The 13,879-nt window shown below is 43.7% G+C and overlaps 1 long non-coding RNA gene across 15 annotated transcripts in view; it reads left to right on the top strand.

The window, feature by feature from the left end:
* The window catches only part of LOC123585459, a 371,435-nt gene that overhangs the window by 347,933 nt on the left and 9,623 nt on the right, over positions 1-13,879 (top strand). For 12 of the 15 annotated variants that reach the window (XR_006706190.1, XR_006706181.1, XR_006706180.1 and 9 more), the window contains 3 exons: positions 751-3,219; positions 3,497-3,651; positions 4,269-4,811. The exons of 1 other annotated variant lie outside the window; for it this stretch is intronic. This is a non-coding gene — a long non-coding RNA (uncharacterized LOC123585459). Of the gene's footprint in view, positions 1-750; positions 3,220-3,496; positions 3,652-4,268; positions 4,894-13,879 lie in introns of those variants that run through there. 2 more of the 15 variants (XR_006706191.1, XR_006706189.1) reach the window with 2 other exon arrangements.

The following is a 13,879-nucleotide window of genomic DNA, read 5'->3' as shown; positions in this document are numbered from 1 at the left end:
AAAGGTCTAATGCACACCCTTCCTATCACTTTTTAAATCTAGTTTGAATGAAGCACTGGGAAATATTTCTTTAAAGAGTGATCATTCTGGATTATTCATGATTTCAGTCTTGTTTCACGCCATTATTGGACCAAGGTGGGGACTTTGTGCTCAATTCTGGCGTATCTCTGGGAAGGAGAGAGGATGACGAGTGGTTCTTCATTCTGGGCGGCATCTGATCTCTATCACTTATTAGCTATGACATACTGGGCAAGTTGCTTAATAGATCCAAGCCTCAATTTTCTCATCTACAAAATGGGATAATAATTGAGGGTGGTTCTGGCACAGACACTGCACAAAGAAAGGGTGCAATAAATGCTATCTGTCACATGCTATCGTCATCAGTTTGCCACTGAAATGACGCGCACGTTTTACAAAGACGGCTGTAGTTGTCGTCTTTGAAAACAAGACTATGCCGTTTGGGAAAACCCAAAGTCAGTCCATTCAACGACAGCCAGCCAATTGTTGTGATGCACTGTTTGTATTCTTGGCATGGTGCCAGGTGCTGCGATTAGAATGTGTGAGGTGTGGGGTGGGGGGGGGGGGCTTCATGTTGCTAAGAATGACTCTGACCAGTCAGTTAAGGGTGGTTAAAAAATGCCCATCGAATTTGATGCTTATCTTGCAGAAATGAAGGTCTTTGGGTTGAATCATGTCACCCAAAAGGGTCACTTCATATTGAATTGATTCTGAATGAGTTCTGTCTTGCAGTTGGGTGTGAAACCAGGAGCATGTGCTGTGGCAGCATGGAGAAGAGGGATGTCAGGCTTCACTAGACCTGTCCACCCACAAAGCCATTGTCACTTCAGGCAAGCCTCCTCACCATTCCAAACCTCCTGCTCTCTAACACGAGCATTTAAATACCCACCCACGGCATTTAGATGGTTATTACAAGTAAAAGATGAAATGATTTCATTGTAATTATTATTATGGTTACTTACTATGGTCTCAGAGGGGAGTTCTTTAAGATGCTGGAACTCTCTTGGGTCCAGGAGCATGAGAACGATTGTTCTTCTATGACCAGTTCTTTCCAACTCTCCACATAAATCCAAACCAAATGCAAAAGGATATATTTAAAAACATTTCTTACTTGACCACCGGGAGCTCTGAATGGACTAGTGTAGAAGTTTGGGTCCTCTGAGAAGTACACACTAAGACAGGGTTAGATGCCCAAGAGGGTCATTGGAGGAAACACCTGTGAAGAGAAAGAGGGAGGAAGTAGGGGGAGGCAGGGAGAGACTTTAGACCCTGATGTAGGTCTCACACCTGTGGAAGGAGAGGAGGAAGGAAGGAGACCAGGCAGAAAGAGTCTGAAACTGAAGTACATTTCTAAGATCCAGTGTTTGGACAGAGACCAAATTGCCTATGAGAGCAGTTCCGTGCCCCAGAGAAATGAGCCTGGGCTTATACCCTCGTCATGCTTAGTCATTGGCAGGGAGCAGCCTGTGGGAGGTGTGACCTTGGCATGAACACAGTGGCGGAGCCAGCACTGGGACATTCAGTCAACTATGTTTCCCATCTCAGGAGACGTGAGCAGTACATTTTCATGGCTACCCAGCAAACTGTGAGACATTTCCTCCTTGAGAACACATCGTAAGGAGTTTGAAAAACAAACCAGAACATTTGTGATAGTATAGATTTTGCACCCCAAATCAATGTTCCATTCCCTTCTTTGACTTTCACTTCCCCCTCTGTTTCAGCTAGACCAATCATGTTGAAAACCCCACCCAGGTTTGTAGAGTTCCTCATTTGACAATTAAAAAAAAATTTATGTGACTGAGTCACATGCACTTCCTTTGTTTTATCTTTTCAATGAGTTGTTTTCATTTCTTGGGTTTTCTTTGATTTCATGTTTTTCCTATCTTTACCTATCCACCATCGCCTGTTCTTCATACTGTATTGCTGATGCCTGATGTGGTATTTGTGGAATAAATGGACCAATAATTAGTGAACAGGCTATAAGAGTCAAACCTTCTTCATGTCTGTGAGCTCCTTGGTGTCAGGGTCTTTGTCTTAGGGTGATGACATATAATGGAAAGACCATAGGTTTTGTTCTATGATTAGACACAAATCAGCTGTGTGATCTTGGGCAAATTGCACCACCTATGTGAGCCCAGGTTTCTTTTTTTGACTAATCAAGCCAGTAATAGTATCTATCTCATTGAGATGTAAATGACAGAGTGATAATAAATGTAAAGTTCTGGGCACAGTGTCCAGCACATTGGAGATGCTGAACAAATGACAGGTAATGAACGAATGGGCCTGAGGAATGTGTAACACATAATGTAATACATAATACATAACTCATTAGACTTTGCTCCTTTCCCCGCCCTCCTGAAAGTCCCCTGTCCAAATCTAGTCCCAAAGGATCCAGGCAAGAACAGGTAGATGGATAAAGGATTGGAACATAGCAGCAAACAGGCCAGTGTTGAGCAGTTACTGTGTGTGCAGCTACTGGGCTGATCACTGTGAGACAAGTGGAGATGACTGAGGTATCCTCCACATCCTCAAAGAGGTGGCATTTCAACATGGCATTAGGTGTTTGAAGGTATTGATGGATGGACACCTGGGGTGCAAGACAGCATCATTATAGGATGAATAGGAATAGTGTTTTGGGAAATGTTGAGCAGACTGGGATGTGGGGAAACAGAGGGAAAGACATAGCTCAAAAGTTAGTTGAGAGGGGAATCCAACAAGGCAGAGAAGTAGGGGGACCCCAAGTTCCCTCGTCCCTCAAACACAGTAGCGTTGAGGCCAGAGGACTTGGAATTCCAAGAGTCCGGACTTCAGAGTGACAGAGACGTCTCTAGGAGCCCATGGGGACAACCTGGTGGGCCAATAGGTGTGTGATTGGGAACTGGGAGAGAGAAAACGGGCATAGGCACCACCCGTAGGAAGGGGAGAGATTCCCTTCTGCAGACAGAAGGAAGAGAAAGAGAGGTTGTGCAAGTGTAGGACTGTATTTGGACAAGTGAAAAACCACAGACTGGGGGTCAGGAAAAAAACAAAACGGAGAAAGAGCCAATCTCTAACTACAGGCTTTCTCCCGACTGGGGCCACAGCTGCCCTGTGTGTGCACCTGTGGAGGAGGGGAGCCAGCCCCGGGCTCAGTACCTAGCTCAGAGGTGCAGTCCACAGTGGGAGAAAGCGATCCCCTCCCTGGAGTGCTGTGGGAAGAAGGTATATATCTGTTCAAAGGACAAAAGACCCTGCCTGCGCCTGCCAGCCAGGCCATTTATCTGTGGGGGTGGAACAGCACTTCCCAGGAACTGGGTGGGATGCGGGGAGCAGGACCCTTTAAGACATCTGGGTCTGAATCCCAGATGAGGAGCCCCAGGAAGAGTGCAGGAGACTAAGGAGGGGGTGGGGAAAAAAGGACAGCTTGAACAGAGTGGTTTGGGACACATGGTCCTGGGAGGAGAGACTGGGGTCTTGACATTTTTCTCCCCATCACCAGCAAGGTGGGGCTTCAGGGAACAACAGCGGGGGCACAGTGGAGGGGGACCCCCTCCCCGCACCTGGGAACTATGTATCTACCTGAGATCGACACTGACCAATCAGACAGCCCCTCCTCCAGACCAGAGCTGCCACTGGATCCAAGGCACCCAGCGGGTTTGCATTTTCTGATTTAATTCTTGGACAATTCCTATTATACATATATGTACATATATATACTTTTTCCCCCCTTCCCTTCTCTAGTCTGGTTATTCTGGTTGTGGGGCGTTGTTTTGTTGATTTGTTTAAGCAAACATATTTAATCTATTCTCTTTTTAAAATTTTTTTTTTCAACGTTTATTTATTTTTGGGACAGAGAGAGACAGAGCATGAACGGGGGAGGGGCAGAGAGAGAGGGAGACACAGAATCGGAAACAGGCTCCAGGCTCTGAGCCATCAGCCCAGAGCCCGACGCGGGGCTCGAACTCACAGACCGCGAGATCGTGACCTGGCTGAAGTCGGACGCTTAACCGACTGCGCCACCCAGGCGCCCCTAATCTATTCTCTTTACACCTGTTCTATATCTCCTTCTTTATTTTCCTCCCTCCCTCTCTCTCTCTTTCTCTCTCTCTCTGTATTAAGATATATAGTTTCAATGTCTGGTCAGTTTTCTTTTCTTTTCTTTTTCCCCGTCCCTGTCATTTCTCTCTTTGTATGGGATAAAGCCTCTTGCCCACCACCACCACCCCCAATTTTTTTTCATTCTTTTTTTTCTTTTTAATTTTTTTTTCCAGGGCTACTTTGATGAACACATCAAAGCACACCTGGTGGAGGGTCCAAAACATCACTACAAGCACGGAGATAAAGGAACCAGAGTCACAACAGCAGAGAGCACGGAACACACTCTGAAAACCACCTCCTGAGGGGCCGAGCCCTAGGCAGTGCGTGACCCCTCTTTAATATAGTAGTGCTCGCAGGTACGGGGCACATAACAAGCTTTTAAAACACATAAGGGACAGAAAACTAGCCAAAATGATGACACGAAAGAATTCTCCTCAAAAGAAATTCCGGGAAGAAACGACAGCTAAAGAATGGCTCAAAACAGATGTAAACAATATATCTGATCAAGAATTTAGAGTAACCGTCACAGAAAGTTAGTTGGGATCAAACCCATGAGGACTCTGAATGTCCAGCCAAGGAAACTGGACTTGATTCTGTAGCTACTGGTATGTCAATAAAGGCTCTTGGAGAGATAAGTGGAATGACCCAGCTAGCAACTGGAAGGACGAAGTGAGAGTGAACACCTGAAAATGGCACGTCCAAATAACCCCAAAGCAGTGAGTCCCCATCTATGGGCTGGTTCACACACCTTTGTCAATTGCTTATTTGTCAATAAATAATGTCTTTATTTTCATTTTCTTTTTTTTTTTTTTTTTTAAATTTTTTTTTTCAATGTTTATTTTTGGGACAGAGAGAGACAGAGCATGAACGGGGGAGGGGCAGAGAGAGAGGGAGACACAGAATCGGAAACAGGCTCCAGGCTCTGAGCCATCAGCCCAGAGCCCGACGCGGGGCTCGAACTCACAGACCGCGAGATCGTGACCTGGCTGAAGTCGGACGCTTAACCGACTGCGCCACCCAGGCGCCCCTTTATTTTCATTTTCAACCAATGCAGGGAATCTCTAATAATGAACCACTGGGCCCTGGTATCATTTTCACATAGGAGGGTGAAGGTTTTAATCCCTGTTGTAAGTGAGTTGACCTCAGTAGAGGGTACAGAGATCACCCTTGTTTACCAAGTCACATTTTTTCAATCAGCCCGCATTTTCTGAGCTCGTTACAAGTCAGGCACTGCGCTGAGGGCCAGGGTGTAAGGGCGAGGGCACCTGCCTGTTCTCGGCAGTCTTCTCATTTGTTGGGAGAGGGACACAGGCACGCACGTGACTGCGAGCCAAGAATGGAACTGACGGTAAGTGACATGGAAATCTGGTAAGGAAAACAGAGAAATAGAGGCTGGGGTAGAGGAGAAGTTCTTCTTAGAGGCAATGGGGCTTCAACTTGAAATTCATTCAGGGGGTTCCGAGTGGCGGCTTCGAGGGGAAGCCCAGAATATTAGGAAGACAGTGTTATATAGAGTATGAGAGTGAACCTTCTGGAGTCTGTCTGGGCAGTGCAGATCCTGAACCCACTTCCTAGCTGTGTGACAGTCAACTAGGACAAGTCATTCTTGGTGCTCCAGTCTCCTCACCTGTAAAATGGCAAAACAGGGGGGAACACTCATAGGGCTGTTAAAAACGTAGAACAGAGGTCAGCAGAGTTTTCCTGTAAAGGACCAGATAGCAACTATGTGAGGGTTTGCCGGCCATATGGTCTCCGTTGCAGCTACTGCACTCTGTGGGCAGATTTGTGTCTCTCCAAAACTCATGTGTTGAGACCCTGCCCACCCTCCCCCCTATGTGATGGCATTTGGAATTGAGGTCATTGGAAGGCAATTAGGTTTAGAGGAGGTCATGCGGGTGGATCCCCTACAATGGGATTAGTGTCCCTAAAGCAAGAGAGAGAGACTAGATCTATCTCTGCTCTTTACCTTTTGGGGACACAATGAATAGACAGCTGTCTGTGAAACAGGAAGAGGGTTCTCACTAGACAGTGGATCTGGCAGCACCTTGATCTTGAACTTCTGGGCTCCAGAACTGTAAGAAATATATATATATATTTTTGTTTGAGCCACCTGGTCTACGGTATGTTGTTATGGCAGCCTGATATCCCTATGGTGGAAGGTATTATAAAATTTTTTTAATGTTTTGATTTATTTTTGAGACAGAGAGAGACAGAGAAGGAGCAGGGGAGGGGCAGAGAGAAGGGGAGACACAGAATCGGAAGCAGGCTCCAGGCTCTGAGCTGTCAGCACAGAGCCCGACACGGGGCTCGAACTCACAGAGTGTGAGATCATGACCTGAGCTGAAGTCGGATGCTTAACTGACTGGGCCACCCAGGCATCCCTGGAAAGTATTATAATAGGTGAATGAATGCTGTATGTTAAGGAGATTTTATTTATGGATCCTGAAATTTGATTTCATAACCTTTTTATGTGTCGCAAAACACCGTTATTGTTTTGATTTCCCCAAATTATTTTAAAATGTATAAACTCTTCCCTAGCCCTCTGGCTATACAAAAGCAAGTGGCTTGAGGGATTTAGTCCACAAACTGTGGTTGCTGACCCCTGAGATAGAGAATATAGAGTAATGTGCTCCAAAGCTTAGATGGTGTTATTGTCAACCCACTTATTAGGTGGGAAAACGGAGTCTAGAGAATTCATAGTAAATTTTGGACAAGAGTTTCTGCCATATGGACCTTCATCAGTCAAATATTCTTCAGTTTTCTTAGTCAAGAAGAAAGAACTGCAATAATTCAAGGTACTGATTCTGAGTTCCTTCTTCACCTCAGATTTCTCTTCACTGATCAGCTCTCTTTACATATTATTTTTAGAACTCTCAAAATGGCAGCCACAGGAAAGTAGATTATCCAAAACAGAAGAAAAAAGGGAACCAAGATGAAGGAGAATAACTTCTTCAGTAAACACTAGTCATTTACCTTGGGTTTGGCCACAAATCCCAGGACAGAAATGCATGAAAATTTACCCAAAAGACACATTAGCATGAAGACTTGAGCCGAAAAGGAACAAAAATTCTTTGGGCTTTTATTATTAATATTTTTTAATGTTTAATTATTTTTAAGAGGAGGGGAGGGGCAGAGAGAGAGAGAGAGAGAGAGAGAGACAGAATCCGAAGCAGGCTCCAGGCTCCAAACTGTCAGCACAAAGCTTGACGCGGGGCTCGAACTCACAGATTGTGAGATCATGACCTGAGCTGAAGTCGGCACTTAACTGACTGAGCCACCCATGCGCCCCTGGACTTTTACTTTAAAATACACTTTAGAATTTATCCATCTGTGATTTGCTCCTCTCCCTCAACTCCGCAAGCTTCTGGAGCACTCTTCTCCTCCCCATGGTCTGGGGAACAATGGATGTTTCATATAAAAATAGATGTAAATCACTGTGTGAATAAAATGAATAAATATGATGTGCCTCAAAACAGGACTTAATTGGAAGCTGCATTCTTCCCTCAGCCTGAGGGGACGCGTAGCTTACACGTGTGTGTCGCTTTGGTTTTTGAAGGCTTCCGTGTACAGTTAGCTCATTTGTGTTTTGCAGATTTTTTTTTAATTGCAGAAAAGGTGTTTGCATCCTGTACAGATTTGCCTTTTCTCCTGTTCTACCCCAGGGTAAGTCAGAAGAAACTGTACCATCAGTGAATCACAATGAACTTTCTCTTAGCTTGTCACCTTGTCCCTTTCTAGGCTCTTATTCACATGCTATCCAGGGTCATCTTTCGGGAACACACGTGCAGGGCACCTGAGTGGCTCAGTGGGTTAAGCGTCCAACTTTGGCTCAGGTCATGATCTCATGGTTCGTCAATTCAAGTCTCGCTTTGGGCTGTGTGCTGATAGTGTGGAGCCTGCTTGGGATTCCGTCTCTCGCCCTCTTTCTCTGCCCCTCTCCCGCTCATGCTCACTCCCTCTCTCTCAGAATAAATAAAAACTTTAAAAAAATTTTTAAAAACCCACACATGCGTAACATCTTGTGGTGACTCCCTTCAGTTGTCATTGGATAAAGTTCCAGCCCCTTTGTGGGACGTGTGAGTGTGTCTACCATGAAACTTTCTGTATCTTTCCAGTGGTATCTCTTCTCCCAGTAAAGACTGCATTCAAGTCACACGACAGTTTACGGAAGAGTCAATGTCTGTTCACATCCCTGTGCCTTTGCTCACACTGTTCCCTTGGAATCGAATGTTTTCCACTCAAGAATCAGCCTACGTGGGGGCGGACCACAGAGGACAAAGGACACAATTTGGGACATTCTTTAGCAACTAAGCCTATCGCGTTTCCTTGCAAACACCAGATTCATCTATTACTGTGAAGAACGAGAAATCCAAGATGGGGCCCTACTAATCCATGCCGTAGTCTCCAGTGTGTTGAGCGTCTTTCACGTGCTGGGTGCTGGGAACATGGCAATGAATCATCCTTCGGGGAACTTGCAGCCAGCAGGGAAGATAAGGCCAGTCCGTGAACTCCCAGAACAGGCAGGAAGTTATAAGAAGAATATATATAAATAGAGGGTTCCATATAAAGCTCAGAGGAGGGAGAAGCTATATTAAGCTGAAGCATTGAGAAAAGACATTTTGGAGCATTTGCTCTGTGAGTTGGACCTTGAAAATGGGAGAGACTTGAAGGCATGCAGATGGTTTGGGAAGTGGGGGAGTATTGGTGCCAGAGTTCATTCGGTGCAAAGGCAAGGAGGTGGAAGAAAGCCAGGCTTTCGGGGAGAACAGAGACATAGCTTATCAAGAGCAAGGAGGAACTAAAGAAATGAAAGGAGGAGAGACAGACCAGGACCAGGTGATGGAGGAAGCAGAGGTGTTAGCCGGTAACGAACCTTCAGACCCCCAGACATGAAGCTGGCTTCCCCTCTGATTCAAGTTGGAAAAAGGTTGCCCGACAGAGGTGCCGCAGAAGTCGGTTGCAATGCTGCTCGTCTGCTTTTAGACAACAGCAAGAGGCTGCCGGTGCCTGGGAGTTGTGTCTGAGTGCGTTGGTTTATTTTGTCCTTCTACTGAGTTTATTAAAGACACATATCCTGAAATGAGAAGGACCGCCTGTTGATAAGATCTCAATATGGAAAAGAAAAAGCCCGAGGAATGTCAGGATCTTCTGCGTGTGTGTGTATGCGTGTGTGTGTGTTCACCTTCTTGCAGAGAGGTCAAAGGGCTTGGCCAACATCATCTCTTTAGGCTTCCGTGCTCTAAGGGAGCTTTTCAAAGGGGGGAAATTAAAGATATATGGCCATAAAAGAACACTCTACATGAGAATGGAGATAATCAAAGAATTGCCTGTATTTGGGTATCCTCTAAGTATAACAGTACTTGGTTGGCCTGAGTTGGACCTTGACTCTTGAGCTGATTGAACTCTGATTATATCTTGAGTTCCACCATCAGTCATTGCTCTTCTCAAACTGTGAGCGGATTAGGCCTTGTGTCTATTCAACAAACGTTTTTTCTGGGCTAACTAGGTGTCAAGATCTGTGCTGTGTGCTAAAGTAGAGGTCATAGGTGGAGGCACAAAATGAAATAGAAATGGTCCTTCTTCTTGAGGATGGTACCGTCTAGTGGGGTAGACACATAAATGCAGATATTTTCAATGCAACGTATTGATGGGTCAGATGGCAGTAAACGCAGGGTGCTTGCTGTAAGAGCCCCAAGGAGGCACGTGTCCTTAGCCTGAGCTAAGGGTATTGGGAATGGCTAGGGAAGGTTGTTTAAAGAAACCGATACCTCAGCGTCTCCTCTACTGTTGGTCCAGCTTTAGAACCATGGCCTCTCAAAGCTGGTTACCCCTGAGGTCGCCGTACCTATCAAACTTAATTATCATCCCTTGTGTCACTATCTGATGTGCTGTAAACTTCAAAGGACAGAGACTGTTTCTATTTTGCTCCTAATGTGTTTCCACCATGTAAAAGTACCAGCATCTGGTAGGTACCTCATAAACACGGGTTGTGTGTTAAGGAAGAAGATATTAGCACATGAATTTCGCCCTCTCCCTCTAAGTGCTGAGGGGAGTTCCATTGTAATATTTAATGACTGATTTCTGCATTCCTGATGCTGAGCCAAGTCTAGAAAGAAACCACAAAAAAAGGAAAAGTGTGTTGGACCAAACCGAACCTTGGACATCAGCTGATTCTATGCCTCATTTCTACGGATGGAAAGTTGTTGGGAGAAGTTGCATTGTAACTACGAGTGCAAGGTCATCCAGGTAATTAGCAGTGCAGTAAGTCTAAAATCTAGCTACCCCGACTTCCAGTCCTCAGCTCCTTGCAGTGAGTCACTGGGATTCTTCTATCAGTTCCAGATACGTAGGGGGAAGTGCAAAGAATTCCGAGAAGGACTCCTCTCTTTTGAGAGCATATGGAGTGCTTCTGAATGCTGAAGGAGTCTCACCTTGCAAGTAAGGCTTTGTTTAACAGAGTATTTCACATGATAGGATTATGTTCTACAAAACCAAAAAATTTAAGGGATACCTCCTTGAGTGATAAGTAATTACTTCTGACGGGAGTGCCTTCCACTTTGTGAAAAAGACCTGTGTGGCCTGCTTTCATCTGGTAGCTCCGTGAGGCCCCAGAGGGAAGTGTTGGGAAGGAACGCTCGTTCCGGCTGTAATATTCCCTTGAAAAGGGAAGCTTGAAATCCTTTAGGGATCCCGTGTTCCTTCAAAATTGATTTTGACACTGTAGAACTACTAACTCACTTCCATGCCAAAATATATTGTGACCAGGGGTTGGGTACTTTAGAGAATATTTACAAATACGCTTTCATATCAAGAGCAATAAAAAAAAAAGGTTCAGATCTCACGACCTGAGTATTATCCTTAAAGAGTGTTTTTTAAAGGGGCAATAGGAAGAAATTGTGAGAATAAAAGATTAATTGGGGGATTGGTTCAGTAAAGGATTAATTACTTAAGCGAGATACTGTCGTAATAGAACACATTAAATGACAAAAAATGCATCAGGGAAAACAAAATAAGAAAACCTTCGTTGTATTATCAATGGTACAAATTCATGATTTTTAAAATGTATTGAGCACTCACTATGTGCTGGGCGCCATTGTAAGTCTTTACGGGAATTAATGCATCCAATGTTTACAACAACCCCATGAGGAAGAACAATTAACATCCTCATTTAAAAGAGTGGAACGATGGGGCGCCTGGGTGGCTCAGTCCGTTGAGCATCCACTTTGGCTTAGGTCATGATCCCACGGTTTGTGAGTTCGAGCCCCGCGTCAGGCTCTGTGCTGTCAGCTCGGAGCCTGGAGCCTGCTTTGGATTCTGTGTCTCCCTCTCTCTCTTCTCCTCCCCCACTCATGCTCTGTCCCTCTCTGTCTCTCAAAAAATGAATAAACGTTAAAAAATTTTTTAAAAGAGTAGAGCGAGGCACAGGAAACTAATAGAATTTGCTTGAGATTATATTCTAGGGATGGTGGCATTCACTTTCAAACATAGCCTGCTTCTATCGTGGCTTTTTTTTTTAAGTTAAAAATTCTAATACCAAAGTAATATATAATCCTGTGAGCATACCTCTTGACTCCCAAATTCCACTTACATGAATTAACAGAGATCTATACATATATTTATGTACAAGGATGAAAATTAAACCATTACTTCCAGTATAGAAATTGGAAACAATCCAGATGCTGAATTATTAGGGATATATTGAGTGCTTAATTTAAAAATGAAAAACAAAAAAACAAAAATGAAAGCAAAGCACAAAGAAGAAAATGAAATCACTCATAATTCCTAGACTCTGAAACAACCACAAAGAAATCTAAGCAAATATTTCCCACTTTTTTCCTACATTTTGTTTCTGATACAAAATTGGGATCATACTGGATGTATTGCTTTATAATCTTACTTTTCTGTATAGTAACATTATTTTTTTTATTTTTTTTTAACGTTTATATATTTTTCAGAGAGAGAGGGAGAGAGAGACAGAGAGTTTGAGCAGGGGAGGAGCAGAGAGAAAGGGAGACACAGAATCTGAAGCAGGCTCCAGGCTCTGAGCTGTCAGCACAGAGCCTGACGCAGGGCTTGAACTCACAGTTTGTGAGATCATGACCTGAGCTGAAGTTGGACACTGAACCGACTGAGCCACCCAGGCCCCCCTGTATAGTAACATTATAAGTCATTTTCAAACCATTACTTATTCTTCTACCGCTTATTTAATGGTTTCACGGTATTCCGTTATTTGTACATGTCATGATTTATTTCACAAACATTTTATTGTTGGATCTGTGCTCTTCTAACCATTATTCCATGATGCCCCAGTGCACGGTGACCCATCAATCACAGAAAGTATTCTAGGATCTCTAATTCCAAGTTCAGGACCTTGTGTGATCTGTCCTAACGATTCCAATTTAGTTTCCCTGTGTTTTGCTTGAACTAATCCTGAATTTTAGCTAAATAGAGTCACTTGTTCTAGAAGAGTAACTTAGCACCTCTTGTAGCTACCATGTAATTCCTCTGATTGCATGTGTTTATCTACCTGCTGATCTAGCTGTACTCTACTAGACTGAAAATTCCTTGCAAGTGGAATTTCTGCCAGAACAAATTTCCTGAATCCACAGTGAGGGTAGTGTTTCGTATGTAGTACGCACTCAATAAATCTTTATGGAATAAGTGAAGGCAATACAATGTTATTGTTAACATCGTAAGATTGCAAATAATTCAAAAATCTAACAATAGAGAGCAAGTTGAATAAACTATGATATGTCAGTACTAAAGAATTTTGAACAATAATTAAAAGGGAAAATGTAGCAAAAGAGAAAATTTCTGTAAATAATGTTAGCCCCAAAGAAGCAGGAGATATAATTAAATGTGTGCTAGAATTTAAGCCATTTAAAATTGTAGGTATGGTGGATAAACACCGGGAGGGAGCTTTAGTGAGGTGTGAGCGGTAGGTGTTTTTGTTTGAATAGACGTAACAGGTAAAATTATTCCTTTCTCAGCTTCCTGTAATAATTTTCAGAAAGAGGGAGTAAATGAATGAATCACATTTGTCAATGTATTTACATTTTTGAGGTGATTTTTTGGAATAATGGGATTTAAAGCATAAGCTTGTTCTTAATTAACTTGTTTCAAGTTTTTTTCTGTATTACCAGAAATGCGTTGTGCACTCTACGTACTTTATATGGTATGCTTCTTGACACCGTCCGTGAAAGTAGGTAGTGGCCCCTGTTTTATAACATTGAGGCACAAGGCTATTAAGCAGCTCGCTCAAAGTTACACTTAGAAAATGTCAGAATTTCCCATTAGTGGGCAGATCTTACGGGCAGATCTGTTGTACTTCAAAGCTCACATGGGGTTTACCAACGTATGAAAACGTACCACCAGATATGTGAAGTGGGGTTGGACCCAAAGAGGGAGTTAATTAAAAGAAAATAGGCCCTGCTTCCACAGGCTTGGGTTTTGTTTTAGATCAGTGCCTACATGTATGAAATACCACTGAGAGGAAATGTGTGGTAACTCTTCCTGTTTGGTTGTCCATTTGACATTTGCTTCTCCTGTAAAACTCAATTGCCTCCTCCTTGGAAAATACTTCTCCATCTCTCCTTGGCTCATGCAAGTGACCCTACTTTGAGTCTTAGGGCTTCTTGTTCAACATTCCACCAAAATACTTAGCATTATACGGTCATGTCCTCTGGGATGCAGGCTTCTCCAGGGTGGGAAATGTCTTGCCAATTCCTGTGATTTTGTGTCCACTTGGAACAATGGCCAGCACATATCATTTCTATTTTTCCTC

Source organism: Leopardus geoffroyi, chromosome C3, assembly GCF_018350155.1.
Source record: "Leopardus geoffroyi isolate Oge1 chromosome C3, O.geoffroyi_Oge1_pat1.0, whole genome shotgun sequence".
NCBI lineage: Eukaryota > Metazoa > Chordata > Mammalia > Carnivora > Felidae > Leopardus > Leopardus geoffroyi.
Note: the sequence above shows the minus strand (reverse complement) of the source record. Positions and strands in the feature narration are given on the sequence as shown.